The 16,546-nt window shown below is 38.4% G+C and overlaps 1 long non-coding RNA gene across 3 annotated transcripts; it reads right to left on the bottom strand.

The window, feature by feature from the left end:
- Nucleotides 1-206: 206 nt before the first annotated feature.
- On the bottom strand, nt 207-16,546 carry LOC102400018. 3 transcript variants are annotated; one of them, XR_006553196.2, is made up of 4 exons: nt 16,292-16,546; nt 9,132-9,727; nt 6,042-6,152; nt 207-4,481 (listed from the first exon to the last, which is right to left on the bottom strand). It is a non-coding gene; the product is annotated as an uncharacterized LOC102400018 (long non-coding RNA). The 3 variants fall into 3 exon arrangements; XR_006553195.2 differs by lacking the exon at nt 16,292-16,546 and adding an exon at nt 12,016-12,054; XR_327919.4 differs by lacking the exon at nt 16,292-16,546 and having other exon boundaries at nt 9,132-12,008.

Below are 16,546 nucleotides of genomic sequence, written 5' to 3'. Positions count from 1 at the left end.
CTAGTGGGAGAGGGAGATTGTACTCCTTTGTACCAGACCTTGCAAATAAGCCATAAAATGCACATTATCAAAATGCAGACTTTTAAAAATAGATTCATTTTGATGCCCACCTTTGAAGCTTGTTTTATGACATCGAAACACATTGCTCTCATTTGTACATTTCACTCATGTGACAATGGAGCCCTTTTTAAAATTTTTTCACACCGTTTAGGACTCAGTAACTTTTTATTGTACTGTATAGGGAGTGACAATATGAAGCTTAGATATATTTTCAGTTGCTATGATAAATATACATTAAGCCATACTGCACACAGCTTTCTGTCTAATATTCTTAAACAATGTACCAAAACATCACCTCAGTTATTCAAGCACATTCTAATAGGAAACATCAGCATGTCTTTGTGTCTAAAATTTGCACCTTTGACTTGTATAAAGGAGAAAAGTCCCAAGACAGCAATGCTGAAGTTTTTAGATTTCTTTAACCAGGGAAAGTGCACTGAAGGCATTAGTAGGCACAGCTCTGATTCTTTTTTAAGTTAAATACCACTCACCAAACAATTCAAAATTCAAAAAGTATACATTTTACAGGTGGATCAAAATGCTAACATAATTGATGACCTTCAATGAAACAGATCCTGTTACAGTAAGACAATATTGGCTCCCTACCATTCTTTTCTTTTTGTCATAATTCTATCTAGGAACAGAAATTGATGCCAACTGGAAAAATCCAATCATGGAAGCCCCAGCAGGTTCAGCTTCCCCTTTCATGTTCTAACTTACATGGAAATGTGAGGTGATCACATTGTCATAAATTTTACAGAATGTAGGTCAGGGCAGGAAGGACAATCAATAGTTTGGGCCCACCTACTGCTTCAAGCTTCTTATTTTCTGTGGGCAGGATATGGACCCTGCAGTAAGTTCAGGTTCAAATGGAAGGCACTGAACTGGCTAGGCTTCCAGCCAAAGCTGTGCATTGTCAAGGCATTTCACATGGTTTCCATCTAAAGCTACAGAAGACTGGGGCAAGTCTGTCTGTACCGATGAATGTGTGCGTGCAGACTGCCACCTCGACTGGTTCTGATTTACACCTAATTCTCTCCAGGATCCCTAGAAGTGAACTTTGCTGAACTTCATACAAGTTCAACCTTTGTAACCAGCCCTGAAATCCCAAAAGTTTTGTCTGGAATTCAATTTCAAAATGAAGACATGTCTTTCCAAGTTACATGTTTCCAACTATTGTTGAGTATTTGGCCCCAATATCTGTCATGTCTAATGCGGTACATTCCTAAATATCTAGGTAGTGTAAGAGAATTGGAACTTAGAGGAACAGCACCATGGAGTGGGTGGTTGCAGAAGATCTAGAGTTTCAAAGTGTGTCTCATTCAAGGAAGCTTCCAAATACCTGAGGATTTTGCAGTGGCCCTTGGCAGCAAGTAACTATTAGTTGCTTTTAATGTTCTTCTTTATATCTCTTTTCTCTTCCCAACTAATCCATCAAAACTGAGATAATAAGTCCAAACTGAATGCTTACCCTTGCTCTGTTGATTCTCTGGGTTTTCAATTTTATGCCTTTGTTCTCTTGTCCTTTACCTGAACTACTTTTCTCTTTTTGCCCTATGTTCATAATCTCACTAATCATAAGGCTCCATTTACAAGCTCTTCATCCATGAAGCCTTGCTTGACCCTATCAACTGGAAATCATCCCCCCTTTATCTGAACTTCCATAACTCTGAATGGCATGGCATCATCATATGTATATGTGTGTATATTATCTCCCACACTAGACCATAAGATGCCCGAGAGCAAGACTATCACTCAATTGTTAGAAAGATGATGGAGTCACTCAAATGACATTCGTTGAAAGAATAATGAATGCATAGATGGATATTCATTCAAATATAAAGTGACAGGAGGACATAAACATAGGCAGCATCATAACCAAAGGCTGCAGGGACAAGAAGCATTTAAAGAGGAAGGACACTTTCAGCGTCCTCCCTGCCTCTGTGTCCTTCAGGTTAATGCCCACTTCACCGCTATGTGAGCCTCAGAAGGAAAAGCAGCTCCTGGTCCTCACTCAAAGTTACATCCCCAGCCCCTTCAGCACAGTAACTGGTCCATAACAGATACTCAATAAATGTTTGTTTGATGAATAACATATTGAATTTTTAAAAGCAAAGACTCTTTATATAATGTAAGCCTCTAAGCTAGAGAAGGAAGTTTTAGGGACATCAGGAGATGATAAGATTAAAAAAAACAAAAACCAAAACCTAAAGCATTTTAAGGTAAACCACTAAAAAAATGGTCTCCCAGTTTCTACCTGTCTGACCTTGTCTGAGCCTCCTTGAGCTTTGAATTCTCTTCCTGTTCAATGTCAAGTTGATGAGACAGCCACAAGTGATAATCTGTGTAAACTCAACCACTCTCTCATTAGCCCAGAAACAGATTATAAAAACTGATACTGGCTCTTGAGAGTTCTTCTGTAGAGTACTCTCTTATTTCCAGAATGGCTCCAAACTTGATAAGATCCACGCCTTTGGAAGAGAGATTAGCATCAGACCCAGTGGGGATTTTTAATCACATTAAAACAAGATAACATGTTATCTGAGAGAAAATTAATCCTCATTTCTAGGCTGTGTTATTTTATGCAACTTGACAGATGGGAATTCTTTTAAATAGTTATCTGGTCCATTTCATTTCACAGGCTTTATTGCCTTGACATCTAAATATCTTTAATTTATAAGCATTCAAATGGTTCTTGATTAAAATAACTAGCAATTTTATTAGTTCTTGCTTCATAAAATAAGTCATATAATCAAACTCCTAAAGATAGCATATTGATATCATATTTCCAATTAGATTTCCAGGTTTATAACATCAGGTACCCAAAGATGACAGCATAGATAAATTCATTTAGCTCAGCACTTACAACTTAATATTAGTTGGAAGAGATCTGCAGAAAATTGCCTGGGATGAAGAAAGGTGGATACATATTTGAATGAACTTTGTAAAACAAGTAACTGCTTGTTTAAAATTCCTTACATTTCCAGACAGTTCTTGTGATTTTTGATGGTATCATATCCTATTTCAAAATATGTAAAACCTTTATTTATAGAACCAACTATTCACACCTCTTTTCACAAATGACTTTAAATAGATTCTTCCTGAGTATGATTTCATTAGATGTGAAAAGGAAAGTTTACAATATTTAACAAATTTTATCTACCTGGTTATGAAAAAATGAAAACTATAAATGAGATAATAAACAAAGAGTTTAAGATATTTCAAATACCTTCTACAAATCTAGTAAGTATCATTCATATATCAATTACTTAGCCAGGAAATATTTCTCAATCACTAATATTAAGTGAAGCAAGTATAGGCAAAAGCTATTTAAATCCAGTTATATGAAAGTTAACATTCCTATATTATATCAAATTACACCCAATGAGTGACCAGGTGTTCTTATTTGCTTGGAAAGCTCGTCCCAAAAGCTCTCTGTTATCTGGCTTGTTACTGTTTATAATTGTAGTTATAATAGCAATCAAATTCCTATAAAGTCACTTCAAGCATATTAATATCACACCGTCAATTAAACTACAGTTTTACAATGTCAGGTACCAAAAAGTTAAGAGTATAAACAAATTCATTTAGTTCAAACACTTATTTTACCTTAAAATGTTCTACTTTGTGTGTGATATGAATTCTAACAAACTACTCATAAGATGAATTCTAATCTTCAAAAACAAACTACAAAGGCCTGCATAATTACATTGCTGACTTGGACTAATGCAGTAAAACAATTTCAGAATTTTGATAAGGAAAGCATTCACTCAATATTTTAGGTAATCATTAATTTTTAATGTGAAAACACAAAGCATTACCTCAATGATGAGTTCAAGCTTAATCGTAGGTTCTAAAATTTTACATTAGTTAAAACATGACAAGCAACCACACAATCAGCATTTCCCTTTTACCCTCACTTATTCATGGAAATGCTATGACCAAGCTAAAGCTATGCTATCACATATTCCCCTTTTTGAAAGTTGAAACTGATAAAGTAGGTAGAATAGCATTCTCACTCCATTTTATATATGAGAAATTTGAGACTCAAAGAATCAAAGTTCCTCAAGACCACACAGTTGGTAAATAGCAGACCCAGAGAACCAGATTGCCAGGAAAAGAATTTACCAGCAAAATTAATGAAGCATTTTACACTCAGGTCAGCCAGAACTACCAGTTCTTCAGTTCCTATATTTTTCCAAGAACCCTTATTTGCTTTTCTGTGGATCAACCTAATTTGCTTCTACTCTACTCACATGCTAGCATGGCATATATATATATATATATCCATTTATTCCAGTCAGATGTTATTTTTCCATTATCCTTGGATTCAAGTGTTGGTATCCTTACTCAGCTTTTGCTTTTGTAGGTTGTCAGTCAAAGGTCTTATAAATTTTTCTTCCTTTTAAAGTACTGTGTACCTGAGAGAAATTAGAAGAGCAGAAAAAAGTTCAGCCACGTCAAAAACATATCTTAGAAAGAAATTTGCTTTGCATGCTGTCATTTAACAAACAATCACTTGATTGATACTACCATGTATCTGAATATGACTGACAGAGTCAAACCTAACAAGGAAGACATATAATAAGCCAGAGATGACTACACGTACCGTGGTATGTGCTCTAATAGAAGAAACAAATTAGAGAGCTTCCAAGAGTAGGTACATAACACTGCGGGAGTTAGGGAAGGGAAATAGGCAAGGGACAATTGAAATAACCATTGAAATGTGAAGAAATCAGCAAAGAAGTTCAGTCCTGGCAAAGTGGCCCAACCTGATGTGGCACTTTTAAGAATCTGCCCCTTACTGGCATTATAGGATGGTGTTCCACAGAATTTCCCCTCTGTGCGCCCATTTTTACTAAACTTGTCTTCCTGAAACACCAGTTTTCACCAGCTTTGTATGACTCATCTGCTACTATAACTTGGCCTTCACCGAATCCGCTCGATAAAGGAGACAGTCTGTCTTACACTTTGATCCTAGCAACGGTTTATATCTCAGCATAATTGTGGGGAAACAATTATGGATTACACTGCACTCATTCAACCCAAAGTCTAGCAACTTTCAAGGATCCATAGCTTCTTTAAGCATTTTTCTATCTAGTCTTCCTCTTCCTCCTGGGCAGGACCTGAAAAAATGGTGGAAAATCAAAATATCCTCTGGAGACAGACAAAAGTTGAATATGGCTAAGAATGTTTGAGAAAAAGCAAATACTAGAGCCAGAAAGGTTAAAACAACAAAGTAGTAAAACTTTTCAAGCACTGAGCAGTAATTAGCTGTCAGGCATCATGTCAAGTGTGTTTTGCATTATCTAATTTAATCCTCCAACTTCCCAGGTGGCTCAATGGTAAAGAATCTGCCTCCCAAGCAGGAGATGTGAGTTTGATCCCTGGGTCAGGAAGACCCCCTGGAGAAGGAAATGGCAACCCATATCAATATTCTTGCCCGGGAAATCACATGGACAGAGAAGCCTGGTGGGCTACAACCCATGGGGTCTCAGAAGAGTCAGACATGACTTCAAAGCTAAACAACAACAACAGTTTAATCCTCACAACAATTCATGAGGTAGATCCTGTTACTTTCCCTATTTTACAAATGAAGTAACTGAAATTCAGAGAGGCTCAGTACTTCCTGAAGATCACACAGATGGTAAAAGGACCAGTCAGGCTCCCACTCCCACTCCAGAATCCACACTCTTAAGCTATATACCTCTCAAATATAGGTCATTATATTATATTAATTAGTATGGAATGAGGATTTACAATCCAAAGTGACCTATATTTGGGATGAGCCATTGAAGGCTTTTAAGCATGGATGTATTTGGACTTGAATTTTGGAAAGATCATTCTGGGGACACAGGATGGGGCGAAGAGAATGGACAGAGTTCAAAGACCACTGCCGGACCCGGTGGTGATGAGATGAGGCCCTCAACTTGCGTGGTAGCCATTGGCAAGGAAATGACAAGAAATATTTGAGAACTTACCATGTGTGAGTGGATGAGGAAGGGGGATTGAAGAGAATTCCAAAGTCTCTGGTCTAGCTGGCTCTTGGAGGTTGCGAACAGTATCAGCAAAGAGAGAGAACTCGGAAGGAACTGGTTTAAGAGACAAGATGGGGAGTTATATGACAGCCCACCATCAGACACACTCCCCTCTGTGGTCAAGCTTGCTTGTGTTCAGATTGTTCTTCCAAGTCAACTTTATAACTGATTTTTTTTTTTTTTAAGTAACTTTTTTGGAGATCTTTCAAAGAGGGTAAAATCCACGGAGACTAAGAGTCTGGACAGTCTGTTCTGATGGGTCTGGCTTCACATTCCCTTCCTACTCCATTTTCTAGAATAGTCGTAGGCACTACAAAGAGAATCCACTAACATCATCCAAATGAGCATCTAGGCCCTACAGGAAAAAGCCCACCCAGCAGGTTTTTAATTGCCTCTCCATCTCACCACCCAAACATCCTTGTTATCATCTTTTTTTAATGCCATGACTCATCAGACCACCAGGTAAAAGCCCCAGGTCACCAAGCCAGCAGCCAGGGAGGGCATGGAAAGAGGAGATGATGACTCTTACAGTCTCTTATTTGAAAAAGATTTTGTAGCTTATTTTTGCTGAGCAGAAAGCACCTTTTGAGTGGTTCAATTTATTGAGATACCACAAGGATGACACAGTTGAAAATAAGCCTAATATGAAAATATAACTTGGCTTCCCACGTGAAAAGAAACAAAGCTAGTGACATTTCCATAGAGCCAAATATTTCATCACAAGAACTAAAGTCCTCTGTCTTAGTTCTAGGTCATGTGTCAATAAGAGGGTTGTTATTTTTTAAACCTTGTGTTATGTGACCCAATTGAATCATCTATAATAATTTTTGGGAGTGAACCAGACAACCAGGACCCTCTCTCAAACACAAATGCTGAGGCCGACTCCAATCAGCAGCTGCTTTGTGTTTCTGAATGAGTTGTTGTAATTTAAATGTCTCATCCCATTGGGAACTAAGGGAGGTGACATAACCCAGAAGAAGCTCGGAAGTGAGAGTGTTTGTGGGGGTGGCTGAACTACGTGACCTTTAAGGCCTGCCCTCCAATTCTGTCTTCAGGAGTCAATGGATGTACTTCAGGAGTGTTTGGCGTTCAGGGCAAGCTTCATGGGAGGTTTATTTGAAAGAAAAAGAAAAGTGAGGCTGCAAGTAGGTGGATATGATGAAAGGTTTTTCTTTACATCATCTTCCATGGAAAGTATTTTTAAGTAGCTAGATCAATGGTGAGTGTCTGTTATACTCTGTATTATGAGAAAAGAGGGAGTTCATCTTCTTGGACAAAATCCATACTACAATGCTTGAGCAGCAGTAACAGGCAGAGATGAAGCTGATTCTAGGACTTTGTTTTAATTCCTCTAAGAAGAGTATCACTAAGCACGCTATATTCTGTTGTTTAAAACACAAAATAGAGATAGTTAAAATGGACTTGGGACATGATATACAGAATGCCACTTCAGTATTGTGGTCAAATGAAGGTCATTTGACCTTCATTTGATTAGCCCTCATTAAGATTAAGGGCTAATCTTAATTTTTATTCTGAATTGTACAGAGTCAATTTTTCTGTGTACTAAATGGTATCATTTAGTTAGCATTCAATAATGCCTAAGTAAAAAATTGTATGATTCACTCAACAGATGCAGAAAAGCATTTGATAAGATGATAAGATTCAACACCCTTTTAGGATAAAAATCTTCCACAAACTAGACATATCATATACTCTTCAAAGGAAGAAAATCCTTATTGTTTGCAATAATATGGATAAACCTGGCGGACATTATGCTAAGTGAAATAAGACAGATACAGAAAAATAAATACTGCATGATCTCACTTATATGTGGAATTTTATAAAATCAACCTCTCCAAAGCAGAGAGTAGTTTGGTAGTTACCAGAGGATGGAGGATGGGGAAAAATGAGGAAATGATGAAAGGATACAAAGCTTTAGTTATTTAGGATGAATACACTCTGGAGACTGAATGTACAGCATGGAAACTATTGTTAATAATACTGTATTGTACACTTAAAATTAGCTAAAAGAGTAGACTTATTCTTTCTCACCAAGTGAGTGAAAGTGAAGTCGCTCAGTCGTGTCCAACTCTTAGTGACCCCATGGACTGCAGCCCACCAGGCTCCTCCATCCATGGGATTTTCCAGGCAAGAGTACTGGAGTGGGGTGCCATTGCCTTCTCCGAAAGGGGGAGGGAAAAAAAATAGTATGAGATGATAGGTATATTAATTAGCTTGATTGATTATGGTAATCATTTCACAATGTATATATTTATCAAAATAGCACACTGTATACCTTAAATATACAGTGACAATTTCAATTTGTCAATTATACCTACCTAAGGTTGGAAAAAAAATAAAGAAAAGAATAACTAATATGCTTCCACTTGGAATTTGGCTTGTTGTATTATATTCCAGTTTGAGGAGGAGGGCACAATGTAAGATTTAATTCCTCACATTGGCTAAATATTCCAAGCGAGGTTTTCACTATTTATTGTATTATTAATCTTTAAAGAAAATGTATCAGCATGATCTTTCGTTTTAGCCAAGAGCATTTTATAGATTTATATTCATTCCAGTGAACAGTAGTGTGTACAATAAATATCTTAGAAATTTTCCAGCTAGTTTAGGGCTTTTATCCAAAAGTTAAGATTGCTATCAAAGCTAATATTTATGGAAAGATCATGATGAGATTAAGAAAACATTGAGATTTTGTCTCTACAAAAATAAATGAGATCTCTGGATATAAGGGTCTAATTATCACAGTAGAAAGTCATGTGCCATATTCTAGACTTTATCATGAACTCTGAGTTTATGTTCTAAGTGATATATACTACTAATTTCAATTCCAAAGGATCTAGAAGTTACTCATATTTAATCATTTATGTTATATATTGAACCAATTTCTCACTCTCTGTGAGAAGTGCCTGGTAAGTTTTATGAGCCTGAAATTCCCTCATAGGCCATCTTGTGTGTATCCAAGGATTTTGTGTTATTTGGATCAAGGTGATCTTTTTACAGTCTTTGACATACCCCATGGCTTCCAGTGATTTCTGACGCTCTGTGAAAGTTTGGATTTGGGAGTGCTTGCCAAATGTGTCTTGTGGACACCAGCAGACGTGGAGTCCTGCCCTGCTCTGTTCTTGGCCTCTCTTGACTCCCAAATCCAGGACTGCTGGCAGGATAGTTCATCCATAGCTCAGCTTGGAAGCAAAGCATACCCAACCAAGCCTTAAGGACAGCTTTCAAAATGACCTTTGGAGAGTCAATTTGGGAATCTTCTCAAGCCTTCAATTGGGATTCTTTTTTTCCAAACCAGTGCTGCTGCTTATTTGATGGGCTCAAACTGGAACAATTTCTCAAGTACTCTGAAGATCTCTCTGACCATGAGGAGAGAAGCAGAAATACTTCTGAAGCAGACAGCAGAGAAACCACTGCCTCCACTGATCTCAGAGACCAAAGTGTCCTAGCCAGCAGAGATGATTCAGTCTTATCAACTGCCTCCTACTTTTTCTGGCTTCTGATGGGCTTCAGTCTTGGGTTCTGTTCTGTTTTGTTCGTTTTTTTCTTGTTTTGACTTTGTTTCTATTTTCTAGCTCTTGGCTTAGCTTGGCCTTTGTCTTTTATTGCTGAAATAGAACAGTTTAAAAAACAGTGATTAATGGATTAGTGTGAAATTGGAGGGAGCTTTTCAGAAACCTGTGAAGAGCATCCTTTGCCATATTCTCACATTCACATTCCCATGGCTTGGATAAGACATTAATGCTTGTCAAAGTTGCAAACTCTACATAGTAGAATTGATATTAATATACTTTTTATTTATTCAGGGTTTTGCTTTCTTAAAAAGTTTCTACATATAGTGCCTCATTTGATTCTAGGAATGATGGGTACAGATGATAAGATAAATTTCATTTCAGTATGAAGGACAGTTTTCCATAAACTGATCTGTCCAAAATTGAAACAGCAAACTTCACAAAGAAATGAGTTCCAAGCAATGACGATGTTTGAGTAGGTGGTAAACAATCCCCTCTCAGGGATTTTGTGTAAACAGCCTTGGTTTGGGTGCAATCTTGGATTAAATGATACTATGATGAGGAAAAGAAAGAGAGAAAATGAGAAGAGATATATGTTAATTCAAATATATTGTCTCAGGAGAGAGGAAAAGATGAGAACACAGGTTACAGTTTTCTTAAAATCTTTGGCAAGATTATAGAACTCCCAAATGTAGGCTTGATATACCACATGTAGTTGAGTAATTCACCATTTCTTAGGCTGTGTTTCAAAAGCTCAGTAAGAGTCTGAAATAGTATAGGCTTAAATCATGGTCTCAAGAACTGACCAAAAACTGAAGAGTTAAGGGGCGAGTTAAGTGTAAGTGGGAGCAAGATGCATATGAAGACTGAAGATACGCCCCAGCTATAGAAAGAAGGATGGAGTGGGGAGGGCAGATGTGGAAAACACTGGAATGGCCAAAATGAAGGGAGCAGAATTACCCAACCCAGCACAGGGCGGGGCTAGAATGAGGTCCTGCTGTATTAAACTAGAAACGAATCAACCAAATACCAAACTGGTTTGCATTAGTGCTCCCATAACTGGAAGAAGTACCTCCCTTTTTTCCTCTAAGACTCCAGTGGAATGTTTTAGTAAAATATCCACTTGGCCTAGTCCAACTTTACCTTAAAAAAAATCATTTTTTAAGTTTTTAGAAGAAATTTTTCGAATGATTTTAGGGTTCTGAGGCAGGCAGGTGGGGCAGGGGACCAACACATTTTCCTTTCTGTTTTACCAACATGACTTTTGGAAAGTGTGATATAATATAAGTAACATGTTGCTGTTTGGTCACTCAGTCACGTCCAATACTCTGTGACCCCATGCCCTGCAGCATGCCAGGCTTCCCTGTCTTTCACCATCTCCCAGAGCTTGCTCAAATTCATGAGTTGGTGATGCCATCCATTGTTTATAATGTAACATAAATAACATTACCTTCAAGTCAGTTGCTGTCTTTCATATCTGACTCACATCACATACACGAAAAAAGGTTATGAAAAGTGTTCTTTGCCTAGCTTGGGTACATTTTCTATTGTACACCTGGATTGCCATTGATAGGAATGCCAAGCTAAAAATCCCAGATGTTCTTCAGATTTTACCATGTGTAAATGTGTCACCTGGAAAATGTTCAGGAAAGTTGCTCATTTTTTTTAGGAAAAACTGATTATAAATTACCAACGGCTTCGTAAAATGTTAAGCACCTAGGATTCAGATCTTGCTGTTTTGTTTTGTGTTTTACCATTCTGCAATAAAAGAAACCAGCACTCCTTGGAGGAACATCTAATTCTAGGACTAGAGCAAGAAATATATAAAATGACCCTGGAGCATCTTACCGTGCCAGAAAGTAAGGAAGCTCTCAAAAAGAAAAAAAAAAGGCAAAAACAACTAAACAAAAAGACCCTAAAAAGGCCACAATGATGGAGAACATCAAAGAAATACAGGAGCCAACTTAAAACTCTCCCAATGGCCTAGCCAAAGCTGAAATGATTTGAGCAACAAAGTAAATACAGTTGTATTTGATCATAACCCAAAGTATAAAATAAATATTTATGACTGCAAATGGCTATACGAAAATAGGATTGGTTAAAAAAAATAAATTGGATAAAAAAGACAAATTGTTCATCCAAAAAGAATTCCACATAATTTATGTAGATATTCTGTCCTCAAGGAAATAGAACGTAACTCCCTACTCTGTTAGTTTGGATTGCACATCCGAATTAACATCCTGCCCAAGAGTACTGTATGGAAAAGGTGAAAAAGAGTAGCTTTAGAGTGTAGAAGTTTGACAAATACCATCTGAACAAAGTGGTCAAGGTTAGTATCACAGTTATAAGTCATATGCATAGCATGTGATGAGAGGGCACTTTACCTTCATCTAGAGGCTCTTTAGTTCCTCTTTGCTTTCTGACATCAGGGTGGTATCATCTGCATATCTGAGGCTGTTGATATTTCTCCCAGCAATCTTGATTCCAGTTTGTGTTTCATCTAGCCCAGCATTTTGCACGACATACTCTGCATATAAGTTAAATAAGCAGAGTGACAATATACAGCGTTGATGAACTCCTTTCCCGATTTGGAACGGGTCCATTGTTCTAACTGTTGCTTCTTGACCTGCATATGGGTTTCTCAGGAGGCAGGTATTCCCATCTCTTTAATAATTTTCCACAGTTGGTTATGATACACACAGTCAAAGGCTTTAGCATAGTCAATGAAGCAGAAGTAGATGTTTTTCTGGAATTCCCTTGCTTTTCTATGATCCAACAGATGTTGGCAATTTGATCTCTGATTCCTCTGCCTTTTCTAAATTAAACTTGTACATCTGGAATTTCTTGGTTCACATACTGTTGAAGGATAGATAGCTTGAAGGATTTTGAGCATTACCTTGCTAGTATGTGCATGCATGCATGCTAAGTCACTTCAGTCATGTCCGACTCTTTGTGACCCTATGGACTGTAACCCACCAAACTCCTCTATCCATGGGATTCTCCAGGCAAGAATACTGGAGTGGGTTGCCATACCCTCCTCCAGGGGATCTTCCCAAATCAGGGATAGAACCCTCATCTCCTGCATTGGCATGCAGGGTTTTTTTTTTTTTTACCACTAGCACCACTTGGGAAGCACCTGCTAGCATGTGAAATGAGCACAATTGTCTGGTAGTTTGAGCATTCTTTGACATTGCCCTTCTTTGGGATTGGAATGAAAACGGACATTTTCCAGTCCTGTGCCACTGATGTTTTCCAGATTTGCTGGCATACTGAGTGCAGCACTTTAATAGTGTCATCTTTTATGATTTGAAATAGCTTGGATGGAATTCCATCAACTCCACGACCTTTGCTCATAGTGATGCTTCCTAAGGCCCACTTGACTTCACACTCCAGGATGTCTGGCTCTAGGTGACTGATCAACCATCGTGGTTATATGGGTCATTAAGACCTTTTTTGTTCAATTCTTCTGTATATTCTTGCCACCTCTTCTTAATCTCTTCTTCTGTTAGGTCCTTTCTGTTTCTGTGTTTTATAGTGCCTATCTGCATGAAATATTCCCTTGGTATCTCCAATTTTCTTGAAGAGATCTCTAGTCTTTCTGTGGCTCAGATCATGAACTCCGTATTGGAAAATTCAGTCTTAAATTGAAGAAAGTAGGGAAAACCACTAGACCATTCAGGTATAACCTAAATCAAATCTCTTATGATTATACAATGGAAGAGACAAATAGATTCAAGGGATTAGATCTGATAGAGTGCCTGAAGAACTATGGATAGAGATTTGTGATATTATACAGGAGGCAGTGATCAAGATCACCTCCAAGAAAAAGAAATGAAAAAGGCAAAATGGTTGCCTGAGGAGGCCTTACAAATAGCCAAGAAAAGAAGAAAAGCTACAGGCAAAGGAGAAAAGGAAAGATACACCCATCGGAATGCAGAGTTCCAAAGAATAGCAAGGAGAGATAAGAAAACCTTCCTCAGTGATCAATGCGAAGAAATAGAGGAAAACAATACAATGAGAAAGACTAGAGATCTCTTCAAGAAAATTAAAGATACCAAGGGAATATTTCATGCAAAGATGGGCAAAATAAAGGACAGAAATGGTATGGACCTAACAGGAGCAGAAGATATTAAGAAGAGGTGGCAAGAATACACAGAAGAACTGTACAAAAAAGATCTTCACAACCCAGATAATCACAATGGTTGATCACTCACCTAGAGCCAGACATCTTAGAATGCGAAGTCAAGTGGCCCTTAGGAAGGATCAACATGAACAAAGCTAGTGGAGGTGATGGAATTCCAGTTGAGCTATTTCAAATTCTTTAAGGTGATGCTGTGAAAGTGCTGCACGCAGTGTGCCAGCAAATTTGGAATACTCAGCAGTGGCCACAGGACTGGAAAAGGTCAGTGTTCATTCCAATCTCAAAGAAAGGCAATGCCAAAGAATGCTCAAACTACCGCACAATTGCACTCATCTTACACGCTAGTAAAGTAATGCTCAAAATTCTCCAAGCCAGGCTTAAACAGTAGGTGAACCGTGAACTTCCAGATGTTCAAGCTGGTTTTAGAAAAGGCAGAGGAACCTGAAATCAAATTGCCAACATCCGCTGGATCATTGAAAAAGCAAGAGAGCTCTAGAAAAACATGTACTTCTGCTTTATTGGCTACATCAAAGCCTTTGAACATGTGTATGACAACTAACTGTGGAAAATTCTTAAAGAGATGGGAATATCAGACCACCTGACCTGCCTCCTGAGAAATCTGTATGCTGGTCAAGAAGCAACAGTTAGAACTGGACATATAACAATAGACTGGTTCCAAATTGGGAAAGGTGTACATCAAGACTGTATGTTGTCATTCTGCTTATTAAATTTTATGCAGAATATGTCATGTGAAATACCAAGCTGGATGAAGCACAAGCTGGAATCAAGATTGCCAGGAGAAATATCAATAACCTGAGATATGCAGATGATACCACCCTTATGGCAGAAAGCGAAAAAGAACTAAAGAGTCTCTTGATGAAAGTGAAAGAGGAGAGTGAAAAAGTTGGCTTAAAGCTCAACATTCAGAAAACGAAGATCATGGCATCCAGTCCCATCACTTCATGGCAAATATATGGCAAAACAGTGGAAACAGAGACTTTTGGGGGGGCTCTCCAAAATCACTGCAGATGGTCACTGCAGTCATTAAATTAAAAGATGCTTGCTCCTTGGAAGAGAAGCTATGACAAGCCTAGACAGCATGCTAAAAAGCAAAGACATTACTTTGCCAACAAAGGTCCTTCTAGTCAAAGCTATGGTTTTTCCAGTGGTCATGTATGGATGTGAGAGTTGGACTATAAAGAAGGCTAAGCACTGAAGAATTGATGCTTTTGAACTGTGGTGTTGGAGAAGACTCTTGAGAGTCCCTTGGACTGCAAGGAGATCCAACCAGTCCATCCTAAAGGAAATCAGTCCTGAATATTCATTGGAAGGACTGATGATGAAGCTGAAGCTCCAATCCTTTGGCCACCTGATGCTAAGAACTGACTCATTTGTAAAGACCCTGATGCTGGGAAAGATTGAAGGTGGGAGGAGAAGGGGACGACAGAGGATGAGATGGTTTGATGGTATCACTGACTCGATAGACGCGAGTTTGAGTAAGCTCCAGGAGTTGGTGATGGACTGGAAAGCCTGGCATACTGCAGTCCATGGGATTGCAAAGAGTTGCACATGATTGAATGAGTGAATGAACTAGTCTTTCCCATTCTATTGTTTCCCTGTATTTCTTTCCATTGTTCACTTAAGGCTGTCTTGCCTCTCCTTGTTATTCTCTGGAACTCTGAATTCTATTGGGTATATTTTTCCTTTTATCCTTTGGTTTTTGCTTCTCTACTTTTCTCAGTTATGTGGAATTGTACTACACTAAAGGCATCTGGTCCCATCACTTCATGGGAAATAGATGAGGAAACTGTGGAAACAGTGTCAGACTTAATATTTTTGGGCTCCAAAATCACTGCAGATGATGATTGCAGCCATGAAATTAAAAGACGCTTACTCCTTGGAAGGAAAGTTATGACCAACCTAGACAGCATATTCAAAAGCAGAGATATTACTTTGCCAACAAAGGTCTGTTTAGTCAAGGCTATGGTTTTTCATGTGGTCATGTATGGATGTGAGAGTTGGACTGTGAAGAAGGTTGAGCACCGAAGAATTGATGCTTTTGAACTGTGGTGTTGGAGAAGGCTCTTGAGAGTCCCTTGGACTGCAAGGAGATCCAACCAGTCCATTCTGAAGGAGATCAGCCCTGGGATTTCTTTGGAAGGAATGACGCTAAAGCTGAAACTCCAGTACTTTGGCCACCTCATGTGAAGAGTTGACTCATTGGAAAAGACTCTGATGCTGGGAGGGATTGGGGGCAGGAGGAGAAGGGGATGACAGCAGATGAGATGGCTGGATGGCATCACTGACTTGATGGATGTGAGTCTCAGTGAACTCCGGGAGTTGGTGATGGACAGGGAGGCCTGGCGTGCTGCAATTCATAGGGTCGCAAAGAGTCAGACACGATGAGCGACTGAACTGAACTGAACTGAACTGAAGAAATTTCTCTGAGATCAGTTTTTGCTGCTAAGGAAAACCACCTACAGAGATAAGAAGCTTTCTTAATTTTTCTTCATTATTACCTTGAAGATTACTTGTAAAAAGGAATGCTGGATACACACTTCTTGAAGGATTTGTCTGTGAGAAAATTAAAATGTATAATGAAATATGTGCCACTGTATAGAGCATTTATACCAACTCTTTTATGCATTTACCTCTGAAGTGGAGATTAGCTTCTTTCAAAATCCATTTGCAACATTTAAAATACATATATTTTAAGGCAGTAAGCAATGGCACCCCAGTAGTAAGCAATGGCATTCCAGTACTCTTGCCTGGAA

This window comes from Bubalus bubalis, chromosome 9 (genome assembly GCF_019923935.1).
Source record: "Bubalus bubalis isolate 160015118507 breed Murrah chromosome 9, NDDB_SH_1, whole genome shotgun sequence".
Taxonomy (NCBI): Eukaryota; Metazoa; Chordata; class Mammalia; order Artiodactyla; family Bovidae; genus Bubalus; species Bubalus bubalis.
Note: the sequence above shows the minus strand (reverse complement) of the source record. Positions and strands in the feature narration are given on the sequence as shown.